The sequence below is a fragment of the Rana temporaria genome, chromosome 9 (assembly GCF_905171775.1).
Source record: "Rana temporaria chromosome 9, aRanTem1.1, whole genome shotgun sequence".
Taxonomy (NCBI): Eukaryota; Metazoa; Chordata; class Amphibia; order Anura; family Ranidae; genus Rana; species Rana temporaria.
The window spans coordinates 173,245,343-173,261,084 of NC_053497.1; positions in this window are offsets into that span (position 1 = coordinate 173,245,343).

Below are 15,742 nucleotides of genomic sequence, written 5' to 3' on the forward strand. Positions count from 1 at the left end.
CACAACTACTTTTAGCTGATCTCCTTGCATTGCAACTCTGCATTAGCCACTGGTAAATGTGGTGGGGGCAGTATGGGGGGCAGATGTGTATATTCTTGCAGTATGGGGGCAGATGTGTATATTCTTGCAGTATGGGGGCAGATGTGTATATTACAGCATCTGCCCCCATGCTGTAATATACACATCTGCCCCCATGCTGTAATGTACACATCTGCCCCCATACTGCAAGAATATACACATCTGCCCCCATACTGCAAGAATATACACATCTGCCCCCATACTGCAAGAATATACACATCTGCCCCCATGCTGTAATGTACACATGGGGGCAGATGTGTATATTCTTGCAGTATGGGAGGCAGATGTGTATATTACAGCATGGGGGCAGATGTGTATATTACAGCATGGGGGCAGATGTGTATATTACAGCATGGGGGCAGATGTGTATATTACAGCATGGGGGCAGATGTGTATATTACAGCATGGGGGCAGATGTGTATATTACAGCATGGGGGCAGATGCTGTAATATACACATCTGCCCCCATACTGCAAGAATATACACATCTGCCCCCATACTGCCCCCACCACATTTACCAGTGGCTAATGCAGAGCTGCAATGCAAGGAGATCAGCTAAAAGTAGTTGTATCTGTATGTGCGTTAATTAATCGAAATTAATCGATTAAAAAAAAAAACGATTAATCGAACACAAACATTTTAATCAGTCACAGCCTATATATATATATATATATATATATATATATATATATATATATATATATATATATATATATATATATATATATATATATATATATATATATATATATATATATATATATATATATATATATATATATATATATATATATATATATATATATATATATATATATATATATATATATATATATATATATATATATATATATATATATATATATATATATATATATATATATATATATATATATATATATATTTTTATATATATATATATATATTAAAAATAAACATTTATTAAAAAAATAAAAAAAAGGGTGTTTGCCACATAGGGCTCTGGGGACCTCTGTCTGGGATCGATTCTCTAGGAAGGATGCAAACCAGCGTAGATACGAGTCTGCGACTCTGGCTAATTCTGTGAGACGAGTGAGTAGAGTTTTGTGGTCTAGGTCATTAGAGGCCCACTGAATTCCCGTAAATGTGGAAATGGCTGATACTCGGCCTTTGAGCGTACTTACACTTATTCCCATTTCTAGATCCTTCTGCAGGAACTCAAGGATGTAAGTAACAGGCTCTGAGTTCTTCCATTCTGAGTCCCACTGATGATGCATACTTATGGAACTTTTGCCAGCTTCTATTGTAGACATTGTCCGTGCTTTTTTTGCGGGCCTTCATGAGTGTCTGTATCACTTCCGTGGAGCACCCTAGGTTTACGAAACTCCGCCCTTTCAATATCCAGGCCGTTAACCTGAGTTTCCCCGGTGCTGGGTGTAGAACTGGATCCTGGCTCAGGGGATCTGGCCTCGTCGGTAACATCTGAGGAAAGCTGACATTCTTGCGTAAGAGTAGAGGGTACCCTGTGCTGTGGTGACTTCCTGGGTTTGCTTATTTATCATAACGAATGTTCGGAATTGTTACGAAAAGTTAATGAACATTCGACCTGTTCTGTAAGAAATTCGGATCCGAAATTCGTCAAACAAATTTTTCGTAAAATTCGGAAGCATAGCAATTCGGATTTCGGATGCTTCCAAATCTACGAATTTTCATACGCATTTTCGAATAGTATTAAACAAACCACACGTCTACCAGGCACGTGCATCGGCACCCGAGTAACGCGCGCCCCCTAGCAGCCGGGAGGCCCGAGGATGGCATATGACGGCCACCCAGGATGGCAGAGCCACCTTGCGGCCATCATATTACTATAGGCAGGATAGGAACTGGTTAAGAATGTGGGAATATCGTATATATTCGAGTTTAAGCCGACCTGAATATAAGCCGAGGCACCTAATTTTACCACAAAAAAATGGGAAAACTTATTGACTCAAGTATAAACCTAGGGTGTCCATCTGCATGCCTCACTATGCCCATGCCTCACTGTGCCTCACTGTGTCCATGCCTCACTGTGTCCATGCCTCACTGTGCCTCACTGTGTCCATGCCTCACTGTGTCCATGCCTCACTGTGTCCATGCCTCACTGTGTCCATGCCTCACTGTGTCCATGCCTCACTGTGTCCATGCCTCACTGTGCCAATGCCTTACTGTGCCTTACTGTGTTCATGCTTCACTGTGCCCATGCCTTACTGTGCCTCACTGTGTCCATGACTCACTGTGCCCATGCCTCACTGTGTCCATGACTAGACTTACGTTTAACATGAGAGTCTATGGAAGGGGTGCCCGGGTTTGAAAAATTGGTGCTCCCCGGCCATAGATTTCACGGACAGCAAACTTTGCAGACTTGTAGAGGAAGAGTGGGGCTACATGTGTGTTGCGTTTGGGGTCCAAGGGACCTACAGCCGGTCGGTACCGGGTCCCCAAAATCCGGGAGATCAGGCGCAAAAGGGTGACTCGAGTATAAGCCGAGGGTGGCATTTTCAGCATTAAAAAATGTGCTGAAAAATGCGGCTTATACTCGAGTATATACGGTACTTTAAAATCTACAGCCTGGCCACTCTTCTACTTTAAACCAACTTTATTCACACACATCTCCACGAAGAAAAACGGGGAAATGACTATATTCCCCATTTTCAATTCTCTATAACATAATACAAATCAGTTAAAAGGTCATTCTATTCAGTTGTATTCAGACATAGAAATATTCGTCAGGCTTTGTATTAAATGATAAAGTTCCTCTCTTCCCTGTCTTTTACCAAATGTAACCATAATCGCATTGTGCGAGTAAATCATATCAAATAACATTATAAATTATACCAAACAGTGTTATAAATCATATCAAATAATGTGATAAGCACGGTGTATTCTGCTCCTTATTAAGTTATCTTCACTCTTATACACCGTGATAATGACAAAAACGCAGGGTGCTCAATAGCCGATACCCCGCAGTGCCGGAAATTGCCCCCCGAGGGAAATCAGCGGCATAGAATTTTCTTTGTAAAACTTTTGCTCTTCCAGTTCTTTTAAAATACGGCTTGCTATTAAAATCTATTCCTGGTCTATACCCCCCTCCCAACCCCCCTCCATCTTAGGCCTCATTCATACAGCCATAAAAATATTACTGATGTTATTGCACTAAAAGTTCCTGCGTACCGATCAGTAACACTTGTATATCAACGCGTTTCAATGCGCAAAGACGTGTATGCGTACTAGACATGTGCAATTTGTTTTGTTCCGAATTCGTTTTTCGATGAAGTTCGACTAATGCCTCGTACACACGACTGTTTTTTCCGTCGGAATAAACTCTGAGGCCCCGTACACACGAGGGGACATGTCCGCTCGGAGATTTCTGTCTGATGGTTGTACACACCATCAAACAGAAATCCGGGCGGACAGGATACGCGGTGACGTGGCCGCGCCGTGGCCGCGACGATGACGCGGCGACGTGCGCGACCCTGGAAGGTAAATGCTTCCACGCATGCGTCGAATCACTTCGACGCATGCGAGGGCTTTCGGCCGAGCGGACATGTCCGGTGAGTCGTACAGACGACCGAACATGTCCGACGGACAGGCTTCCAGCGGCACATGTTTCTTAGCATGCTAAGAAACATTTGTCCACTGGAAACCTGTCCGATCCGCCGGACAATTGTCCGGTCGGCCGTACACACGACCGAACATGTCCGCGGAAACTGGTCCAGTTTCAGCGGACAGGTTCGGTCGTGTGTACGAGGCCTGACTGTTTTTTCCGAACGGAATTCTGCTCAAGCTGTCTTGCATACACACGGACACGCCAAATTCCAACCATCAAGAACGCGGTGACGTACAACACTACGACGAGCCTAGAAAAATTAAGTTTAATGCTTCCGAGCATGCGTGTTTTTTCTCCGTCGGAATTCCATACAGACGAACGCGGTAACGTCATCGACTACGACGAGCATGTGCTCGTCACATTCGATGCCGTCGCCGCCATCTTGCTACACCCTACCCATGCCTTGGAAGCTACCACGCAAGCGTGAGTCATTTTGAGCATGCGCGGGTTTCCATGGAGAGGTAAGTATACAGACGTTCGGGTTTCTCGGCAGGAAAACCCTGTCGAGAATCTCACAACGAGAAAATAGAGAACATGTTCTCTATTTTTCTCGTCTAGATTCTGGGCAGTTATCCTGATGGGAAACCTCAAAGCCTCGTACACACGCTCGGTATACTCGGCAAGAAAGCTCTGCCAGAAGTTTTCTTGCTGGTTCTTGCCGACAAAACCGAGCGTGTGTATGAGGCTTTAGTCCATCAGAATTTCCGACGGAAAAAGTCTGATGGGGCGTACACACGGTCGGAATATCCGATGAAAAAATCCGTCTGACTTTTTCCATATGAAATTCCGACTGTGTTTACGCAGAAAAATTTGTTAATTAGGAAATATTTGAATTAACAAAAAACACATTTAACCAATTTTTCCTGGAAAAATAATTTTGAAAATTCGGAAATTCAAAAATAAAAAAAACTTTATTAAGTTGAATATCCGAAAATAAGAATGAAAATCCCCAAAATTTAAAAGAATGAAAATTGGAAAATAAGAAGGAAAATTTGAAAAACCCGAAATAATGACTAACTAATAATAACTATTCCTAACTAATAAATTATAGGTATTGGAATTTCCTTTTAAAATTTGGTTGTTAGTATTAAAATCGTTCTATGTTTTCTTTTTCCTGTTATATTTTATTTTGTATGCGTTGAGACATTTTGAAAACTAATAAAAATATTGAATTAAAAAAGAAAATGTAAGACAAACGATACGTGTATCAAAATCTTTCTATGTTTTCTTTTTCCTGTTATATTTTATTTTGTATGCTTTGATAAATTAAAAAAATTAATAAAAATATTAAATTAAAAATAAATTGGGTTGTTAGTGAATGTAACAAAAACAAATTTATCCGAAGTTACGAATTATCAGAAATAACGAATGCTGCATCTAAACAAATGGAACGAATTAATAATAATAATAAAACCTTTTTTACAATCAGTGCATTTATTATCAGTGCATCCTCCTGCCTGTGCCCACCAGTGATACCCACTTGTGCTCACCAGTAATGCTAATCAGTTCCCACAATTGTTGGCAATCAGTGCCCATCATTGGTGCCAATCAGTGCTGCCCTTTTGTAACAGAAACTAAGAAAAACTTTTTTTTTTCAAAATGTTGGCTGCGTTTGATGGGCACAGTGGCAGAACTTGATGGCACAGTGGCAGAATTTGATGGGCACAGTGGCAGCATTTGATGGCACAGTGGAAGCATTTAATTGACCCAATTTGCATTTGATGGGCACAATGGCAGTGTTTTATGCGCACAGTGGCTGCTTTTGATAGCACAGTGGCTGCTTTTGATAGCACAGTGGCAGCATTTGATGGGCTCAGTGGCATAATTTGATGGCACAGTGGCGGCATTTGATTGCACAGTAGCAGCGTTTGATGGGCACAATGGCAGCGTTTGATGGGCACAGTGACATAATTTGATGGGCACGGTGGCAGCATTTTAATGGCACAGTGGCAGAATTTGATGGCACAGTGGTTGCATTTGATGGGCACAGTGGCTGCATTTTATGGCACAGTGGCAGTGTTTAATAGGCACAGTGGCTGCGTTTGATGGGCACAGTGGCAGTGTTTGATGGGCACAGTGGCAGCATTTGATGGGCACAATATGGAAAAACAAAAAACCGCGCTTCACACACAAAGTCTATAGGCAGCAGCTGGCGTTGGAAAAAACAAAGCAATATATAATATAAATAGCCGCGCCAATCTAAATACAAAATAAATGTCAATCAATGAAAATTGATATAATCTCCTGGAAGACAATAGTATCGGATAGAGCCTTTGGTTTGCTTGATGAATGACACTAAGTTCTTAAAGTTGGTCAAACCACGAACACCCAGGTGACATGCATGCTTTTAGTGCAAATCCTCCACCGTAAGAATAAGCTGCTTACCAAACGGCAAGCCTTTAATGCATTTGGCTATAGCCCAGCCACGGCCTTTCAATCCTCTAGATACTTCAGGGTGGAAACACTTGTATTTAAGCAGCGAGATCCAAGCCTCAGCATTGGGTTGGAAAGAAGTTGCGGTTCACTCTCGTTACCCCCCGCTCAGGACAATAGCAATCAAGCGATCCAGACACATATATCAAAGATAAAGAAGGGGCACAATAGCGTAATACCGCAGGATAAGGAAATTTATTTAAAAGTAATGTACTTACATCAGTACGAATAAAAACAGCGTGTAACAGTAAAAGTAAAGCCGGCCGGCTTGAGGAGCCCTCCTCCTTGGCGTGGTGACGTCACTGACGCAGCCTCCCAGACGCGTTTCGTCACTAATGGACGTTTTCAATGGGGGTAGGGCTAGCAGCAGTGAGACACCTTCATATAGCAGCCACTCAGTGTAAACGGCGATGCACTAGCTTAAAGGAACCTTTGCGTGCTTGTGCCCAGCCGTGCCATTTTGGGGGCAAAATGGCACGGCTGGGCACAAGCACGCAAAGGTTCCTTTAAGCTAGTGCATCGCCGTTTACACTGAGTGGCTGCTATATGAAGGTGTCTCACTGCTGCTAGCCCTACCCCCATTGAAAACGTCCATTAGTGACGAAACGCGTCTGGGAGGCTGCATCAGTGACGTCACCACGCCAAGGAGGAGGGCTCCTCAAGCCGGCCGGCTTTACTTTTACTGTTACACGCTGTTTTTATTCGTACTGATGTAAGTACATTACTTTTAAATAAATTTCCTTATCCTGCGGTATTACGCTATTGTGCCCCTTCTTTATCTTTGATATATGTGTCTGGATCGCTTGATTGCTATTGTCCTGAGCGGGGGGTAACGAGAGTGAACCGCAACTTCTTTCCAACCCAATGCTGAGGCTTGGATCTCGCTGCTTAAATACAAGTGTTTCCACCCTGAAGTATCTAGAGGATTGAAAGGCCGTGGCTGGGCTATAGCCAAATGCATTAAAGGCTTGCCGTTTGGTAAGCAGCTTATTCTTACGGTGGAGGATTTGCACTAAAAGCATGCATGTCACCTGGGTGTTCGTGGTTTGACCAACTTTAAGAACTTAGTGTCATTCATCAAGCAAACCAAAGGCTCTATCCGATACTATTGTCTTCCAGGAGATTATATCAATTTTCATTGATTGACATTTATTTTGTATTTAGATTGGCGCGGCTATTTATATTTGATGGGCACAGTGGCAGCATTTGATGGGCTCAGTGGCAGCATTTGATGAGCACAGTGGCAGCATTTGATGAGCACAGTGGCAGCATTTGATGGGCGCAGTGGCAGAATTTGATGGGTGCAGTGGTTGCATTTAATGGCACAGTGGCAGCATTTGATGGGCACAGTGGCTGCATTTGATGGGCACAGTGTCTGTAATGTTTTTTTTTTTTTTCAGAATTTTTCAGTTTGTTTGCGTCTTCCCCACAAATTTTGAGCACCAGCCGCCACTCTTTACAACCATTTTAAGTAAACTTGTTGCTACACCTGATTCATTCCAGGTGTAAACATTTTCTACGCGGTTCGCTATCAGCGCAGACTTGCATTAGATTTTATAACTCGGTCTTCAGCATTTGTAAAAACACCTAACTTATTGATGAGCTTGTAGTACACTGAAGTTAATGAGCTCTAGTTGAACGGATATTCATGGGAACTTGTTAAAGCCTCTATCTTCGCAGTTCTAGAGGTAGTACCTTAATAATTGACGCTGCCTTCATCGCTACACCATTTGTATACCACTCATTATCCAAAGCGAGGAACAAAAAAAAAAAGCTTCTCACCGAAGTTTGTTAGATAATGCAAATACATTCATGGACTAGACTTTTTTATTTTATTTCTATTTTTTTAACTCCAGCACCTAAAATCAGTCACATTTCCCTTTATCGGCATGGACTTCTTTATCTAATGAGTCCCTCTGGGACCCCTAGTAAAATGTGCAGCAAATCTGACATCAATGGGACAGCTTGGAGGAAGTCAGCTTAATTAAAAGCTTCATTCGGAGCCAAATGCAGAGCCACCGGTTGCCCCAGCGCACAGCCACGTCGTTTTTTTTTTTTTTATGAAAGCACTTTCAGCCTCGTTTATTTATCATGGTTTCAAAACAATGTTGATACAATACAACGCTTTGTGGGCATGAATTAAATATGTAATGGGGGTGAGAAGAGAGGAAGGGATTATTTTAGTTTAGGTCTGAATGAAAATGAAGATTCTGATGTTCTAGCCACTTCGGCCCCCGGACCATTTGGCTGGCCAAAAGACCAGAACGCTTTTTGCGATTCGGCACTGCGTCGCTTTAACCACTTAAGTCCCGGACCAATATGCTGCTAAATGCCCAGAGGCGTTTTTACAATTCGGCACTGCGTCGCTTTAACAGACAATTGTGCGGTCGTGCGACGTGGCTCCCAAACACAATTTGCGTCCTTTTCTTCCCACAAATAGAGCTTTCTTTTGATGGTATTTGATTGCCTCTGCAATTTTTATTTTTTGCGCTATAAAAAAAAATATAGCGAGATTTTTGAAAAAAAAAACAATATTTTTTACTTTTTGTTATAAGAAAAATTGAATAAACTAAATTTTAGTCAAACATTTAGGCCAAAATGTATTCAGCCACATGTCTTTAGTAAAAAAAAAAAATCGCAATAAAAAAAATGGCTTCCTAGCGGCAACAGTGACACTAATACAGCGATCAGAAAAATGATCGCTTAGTGACACTGGCAATAGGGAGTGAAAGGGTTAACTAGGACGGTGATCAAGGGGTTAAAACTTTATTAGGGGGGGTACGGGGGCTACCCTGGACCTAACACTAACTGTCTGTCACACTAACTGTCACACTGACACTAAATGCAGTGATCAGTACATATATGATCACTGCTATTAGTGACAGTGTGACAGGGGGGGTGAGGGTGATCGGAAGGGGTTAAGTGTGCCTATGTGTGTGGTGTCAGTGTAGTGTTAGGTGCGACTTACTGTGACTCTTCTCTCATCTCGGCGGTTTGAAAATACCGCCGAGATGAGAGCTGCATCACTTCCTCTGCCTATGTTTACATTTTACAGGCAGAGGAAGTGACACAGCGGCGGCTCACAGGATTGGCTGGGAGCGATCACGAGGGGGCGGACAGAAACGAACAGTCGTCCCCTCGAGTCGGATCGCTCCCGGAGGTAAGCCGCCCGCCGCACGCAGCGGAGGGGGTCCCGATCGAACCCCCGACCTGCTAGAAGGCAGGGACGTATATATACGCCCATCTGCCTGTACGTGCCATTTTGTAGACGTAAATAGTCGTGCGGCGGGCGTTAAGTGGTTAACTGACAATTGTGCGGTCGTGCGACGTGGCTCCCAAACAAAATTTACGTCCTTTTTTTTCCCATAAATAGAGCTTTCTTTTGGTATTTTTTCAATTTATTTTTATCTAAAAGGCTTTTACATTTATTCAAGACTCCATTACAATATACCGTATTTATCGGGGTATAGCGTGCACCCCAAGTTTAGAAGGAAAGTTTAAGGAAAAAAAATACATTTTGGATGTCTTGCCCAGCGTCCATCAGCGGCCTTGTCCGGCACAGCGGCCTTGTCCTGCGTCCGTCTGCAGCCTTGCGCGGGGTCCGTCCAGCATTGTCAGTGTCCGTCTGCTGTCTTGCCCGGCGTCCATCGGCGGCCTTGTCCGGCGTCCGTCTGTTTGAGTTTGGCGCCTCGGTCGAGCTGTGCAGAGCCGGATTTCTGGTGTGTTCGGCTCCTCTCGGCTCCTCTCCCGTGTCTGCGGGCGGAGCCAAGCGTGACCGAGCCTAGCCGAGTGCCCAGTACACTCGGCTCGGTCTTTGTCGGCGGCGCTCTGAGACAGCCGACAAACACAGGATCGGTGTATAACGTGCACCCGCGATTTTCCCCTGATTTTACGGGAAAAAAAGTGCCCGTTATACACCGATAAATACGGTACATTGTTCCCACTAGTTATTCAATATATCGATATATCGATATATCGAATCTTGATGTGTATAAGTCATTAAAACAATATTCCCTTCATCGTTGATCTACATTTTCTCCTATTATCTTCCATATCCATTCATCCTAACATCCATTCATCCAAAAACAAACAAAAAAAACAGAACTCCCCCCTCCCCCCCCCCAAATCTCCCCCTTATTTCTCTGCTGTTTTCCATTTCATTTACCTTTTCCCTTAGTATTTCTCCTTTTTTTTCCATTTATATATATTCTTTCTTTCTTTCCGAGAGCCGAAATTCATCCAATTTTTGCCATATTTCTGGCATTTGAATATTTATGTATCCTTCTTCTCTTATCTGTCTTTCCTTATATTGTATTTCGTTCCTTTCACATATCCATTCTACTATATTTGGGCTTTTATTTTCTCTCCAGTTGCAAGCTATTATTGTTCTAGCTGCCATAGTCATATGGTGAAAAATATCTTTCTTAACCACTTAAGACCCCCGGACCTTTAGGCAGCTAAAGGACCCGGCCATGTTTTGCGATTCTGCACTGCGTCGCTTTAACAGACAATTGCGCGGTCATGCGACATGGCTCCCAAACAAAATTGGCGTCCTTTTTTTCCCCACAAATAGAGCTTCCTTTTGGTGGTATTTAATCACCTCTGCGGTTTTTATTTTTTGCGCTTTAAACAAAAATAGAGCGACAATTTTGAAAAAAATGCAATATTTTTTACTTTTTGCTATAATAAATATCCCCCAAAAATATATAAAAAAATAATTTTTTCCTCAGTTTAGGCCGATACGTATTCTTTTTTTTTTTTTTTTAAGTGTATTTTGTGCGTGTACTCGAGAGAGCCGGACTGCAGGAGTTGGGAGTAGGCAGGCCTCCCCCAGAGGCAATCTGCCACCTTTCTCCATGCCCCGGGTGGCAATGGCGGGTGTGTGAGGGGGTCCTCCCACACAGCCCGCCCTACCTGCTCCGCTTTGAAGCCCAAAGGGGCAGAGGGACTCCCTATAAGGGAGTGAGAGGATTTGCCCGCTCAACCAGCCCCGTTAGTCCTTCGCCTCTCTTTTTTAGAGACTGCGTGGTCAAAGTGCGTGCATGTTAACCCAATTTCGAGTGCGTGTAAGTGTGGTGGTTTTTGTGGGAGGGGGGTGGGCGTACTAAGCGCAGGCTTACCTTGCATAGCACACCCACCAGGAGCCGGGCTGAGGCCACCAAACTCAATTCACATGTAGCCAAACCCGGGATCCGAACCCCTAGCTGCAGAGGTGAATGGCTTATCAGCTCAGTGCCAATCGCGTTGAGCCACCGCAGCTCCCCTCGATACGTATTCTTCTACATATTTTTGGTGAAACAAATTGCATTAAGCGTTTATCGGTTGGCAAAATTTATTGCGTTTAAAAAATAGGGGATAGTTTTATTGCATTTTTATTTTTTTTACTACTAATGGCGGCGATCAGCGATTTTTTTCATGACTGCGACAATATGGCGGACACTTCGGACAATTTTGACACATTTTTGGGACCATTGTCATTTTCACAGCAAAAAAATGCATTTAAAATGCATTGTTTACTGTGAAAATTACAATTGCAGTTTGGGAGTTAACCACAAGGGGGCGCTGAAGGGGTTATGTATGACCTAATATGTGTTTCTAACTGTAGGGGGGTGTGGCTGTAGGTGTGACGTCATCGATTGTGTATCCCTATAAAAGGGATCACACGATCGATGACGGCGCCACAGTGAAGAACGGGAAAGCTCTGTTTACACACAGCTCTCCCCGTTCTTCAGCTCCGGGACCGATCGCGGGACTCCAGCGGCGATCGGGTCCCGGAGCTTCGGACCTGGTCACGGCTGGTCACTAGCACAGGACGTACCTGTATGTGCATGTGCCCAGCCGTGCCATTCTGCCAACGTAAATGTGCAGGAGGCGGTCCTTAAGTGGTTAATACTCTTTATTGAGTCTGGAATTTAACATAACAAGGAAATATCTATGTTTAGATTGCTCTCTACTCCCGACACTTTCAAATATATCTCGTGAACTTTTTCACAGAAATTTCTCACCAAATGACAACTATACCAAATGTGGCCCACAGTCCCCCTTTCGACCTTACACCTCCAACAACTATCTGCTTGTCCACTATTTATTTTATTTAACGCTACTGGGCTCCAATACCATCTCATTGCTATTTTGTAATTTCTTTCTTGGTACTTGGTCGCTAAAGATGTTTTATGAATTATTGAAAATATTTTCTCCCATTCTATCTCTGATATTTATCTCCCTATTAACTTTTCCCATTTTTTCATTCCTGTTAGTTCTCTAATGCCACGTACACACACGATCGGTTCGTCTGATGAAAACGATCCGATGGACCACTCATCGGACGAACCGATCGTGTGTGGGCGCCATCAGTTTTTTCCCATCGGTGAGATTCACAGCTGAGATACGACGGAGTATCTCTCAGAGTATCTATGCGACTGATTCATAGAATCAGTTACGCATAGATATCCATAAGATCCGACAGGTGTAATTGTTTTACACTGTCGGATCTTAGGATGCAGTACCGCGGCCGCCGCTGGGGGGAGTTCGCGTCGTAGACCAGCGTCGGGTATGCAAATTAGGAGTTACGGCAATCCACAACGGATTTTCGCGTTCGCTACGTCGCCGCTAGTCTAGTTTCCTGTCGCAAAGTTAGTCGTCGTTTTAGGTGCCCTAACTTTAGTCAGCAAACGTATTGCTGTCTAAAGTATGGCCGTCGTTCCCGCGTCGAAATGTAAAAATTAACATCGTTTGCGTAAGCCGTTCGGGAATACAGAATTACACTATGCACGTCGCCGTTCGAAAAAATGACGTCACTGCGCGCAAAGCACGACTGTAATTACGAAACGGAGCATGCGCAGTAGGTCCGGCGCGGGAGCGCGCCTAATTTAAATGGCACACGCCCATTTGAATTGGCCCGCCTTGCGCCGGCGTAGTTTTCATCGCAAGTGCTCTATGATTTAGGCACTTGCGATGAAAACTTGCGGCGGTGTAACGTATCTACGATACGTGACGCCGCCGCAGTTCTATGTGAATCTGGCCCTTAGAACCTGTTTTAAAATGATCTGATGGTTAAAAAACCGATGAAAAAAAACGATCGTCTGTGGGCAAGTTAAAAATCCACGCATGCTCAGAATCAAGTCGACGCATGCTCGGAAGCATTGAACTTAATTTTTCTCAGCACGTCGTAGTGTTTTACGTCACCGCGTTCTGACACAAACGGATTTTTAACTGATGGTGTGTAGGCAAGACTGATAAAAGTCAGCTTCATCGGATATCTGATGAAAAAAATCCATCGGTCCGTTTTCATTGGATGAACCGATCGTGTGTAGGTGGCATAAGGGGTCCAGATGGAAGTAGTAAGCCGTATATCTTGGATAATTTTTTAGTTGATTTTTGTTCGTCTATAAAGATTTGTTCAAATTTAGTTTTTGGTCTATTTATTGTAGGTAATACTATATTTGTTGCAATGTATGCTTTTAATTGGTGGTATTGTAGCCATTTATGTTTATATTCTGGTCCCAGATCTTGCATTTTTGGTATTTTCCCCACTAGGACCTGGGCCACCCTTGCGTTCTCCAGTATATTCCATTTTAAGTACTTTGTGGTTGCTAAGGCTGGCAGAAATGTTGGTGGTATTTGATCACCTCTGCAGTTTTTATTTTTTTGCGCTAGGAACAAAAATAGAGCGACAATTTTGAAAAAAAGCAATATTTTGTACTTTTTCCTATAATAAATATCCCCAATTTTTTTAAAAAAGCCATTTTTTTTTCAGTTTAGGGCGATACGTATTCTTCTACGTATTTTTGGTAAAGAAAATCGCAACAAGCGTATATTGATTGGTTTGCGCAAAAGTTACATCGTCTACAAAATAGGGGATAGTTTTATGGCATTTTTATTATTAATTTTTTTTTACTAGTAATGGCGGCGATCTGCGATTTTTATCGTGACTGCGACATTATGGCGGACACATCTGACACATTTTTGGGACCATTGTAATTTTTACAGCGATCAGTGCTATAAATATGCACTGCTTACTGTGAAAATGACACTGGCAGTGAAGGGGTTAACCACTAGGTGGCGGTGAAGGGGTTAAGTGTGTCCTAGGGAGTGCTTGTAACTGTTAAAGGGAGAAGCTACCAGTGACACGACACTGATCACTGTTCCCGATCACATGGAACAGTAGATCACTGATGTGTCACTAGGCATAACATGGAAATGCCTTGCTTAACCGCTTGGGACCCGCGCTACAGTCAAATGATGGCTACAGCGCGGATCGGAAAATCCAAGTGGATGTCAATTGACATCCGCCCCTTTGCGCGTTCCCCGCGCGCACTCCAGAGCGCGCAGCGGGGAAACTCTGTCTTGGCCGTGTCCCTTGGACACAGCCAATTACAGATCGCCGCGAACGGCCAATCAGAGTGGCCTATTGCGATGTGATCTGTGCGGCCAATGAGAGATGATCTCATATGTAAACAGCGGTGCTGTCTCTGGAGAGGAGACCGATCTGTGTCTCTTGTACATACAGTTAGAACACAATGCAGGGAATACATTTAACCCCTTCCTCACCCCCTAGTGTTAACCCCTTCAATGCCAGTCACATTTATACTGTAATTAGTGCATATTTATAGCACTGATCGCAGTATAAATGTGAATGGCGCCAAAAATGTGTCAAAAGTGTCCGATGTGTCCGCCATAACGTCGCAGTCCCAATAAAAATCGCAGATCTACGCCATTTCTAGTAAAAAAAAAAAAAATTGTGTCCCCTATTTTGTAGGCGCTATAACTTTTGCGCAAACCAGTCGCTTATTGCGATTTTTTTTACCAAAAATATGTAGAAGAATACATATCGGCCTAAACTGAGGAAAAAAATGTTTTTTTTTTTTTTTAAATTGGGATATTTATTATAGCAACATGTAAAAAATATTGTATTTTTTTCAAAATTGTCGCTCTTTTTTGTTTATAGCGCAAAAAATAAAAACCACACAGGCGATCAAATACCACCAAAAGAAAGCTCTATTTGTGGGGAAAAAAGGACGTCAATTTTGTTTGGGAGCCACGTCACACGACCGCGCAATTGTTAGTTAAAGTGACGCAGTGCCGGAAGCTGAAATTTCACCTGGGCAGGAGGGGGGTTTATGTGCCCAGTAAGCAAGTGGTTAAAATGTTACAATTGTAAAAGTTTACAATTTTCGTATGACAGAATACAATGTCAGAAGTGACGTAATGTGTTGAATAGCTTTGTAGGTCTTCTTTCATTTCTGAACATGCGTAGTCTTGCTCTTACGATTTTTTTTTTTTACGAAAACCATACTAAAGAAACGAAAAATTGGACGTTGAGTTCACATCCGACAAAAAATGTATAGTCTGCACGTTCAGGTTTTGTCTTTGACGAAAAAGCAAAAATCGGCTGTCGAAAGCATTGTACCAACGATACGAAAATTGGCAGACAGCTCGTGATTTTAGCATCGTGTGCACAGGCCTTAAGGTGAAGTTCCACCCAGAAATGGAACTTCTGCTTTTCGGATATAATACAGGTATTTGTACCCACTTCCGTTAGAGACTCCTACGGGAGTCACTCCACTTCCCGTCCCCCCGCTGCCTTCTGGGAAACACCCTGGTCCCA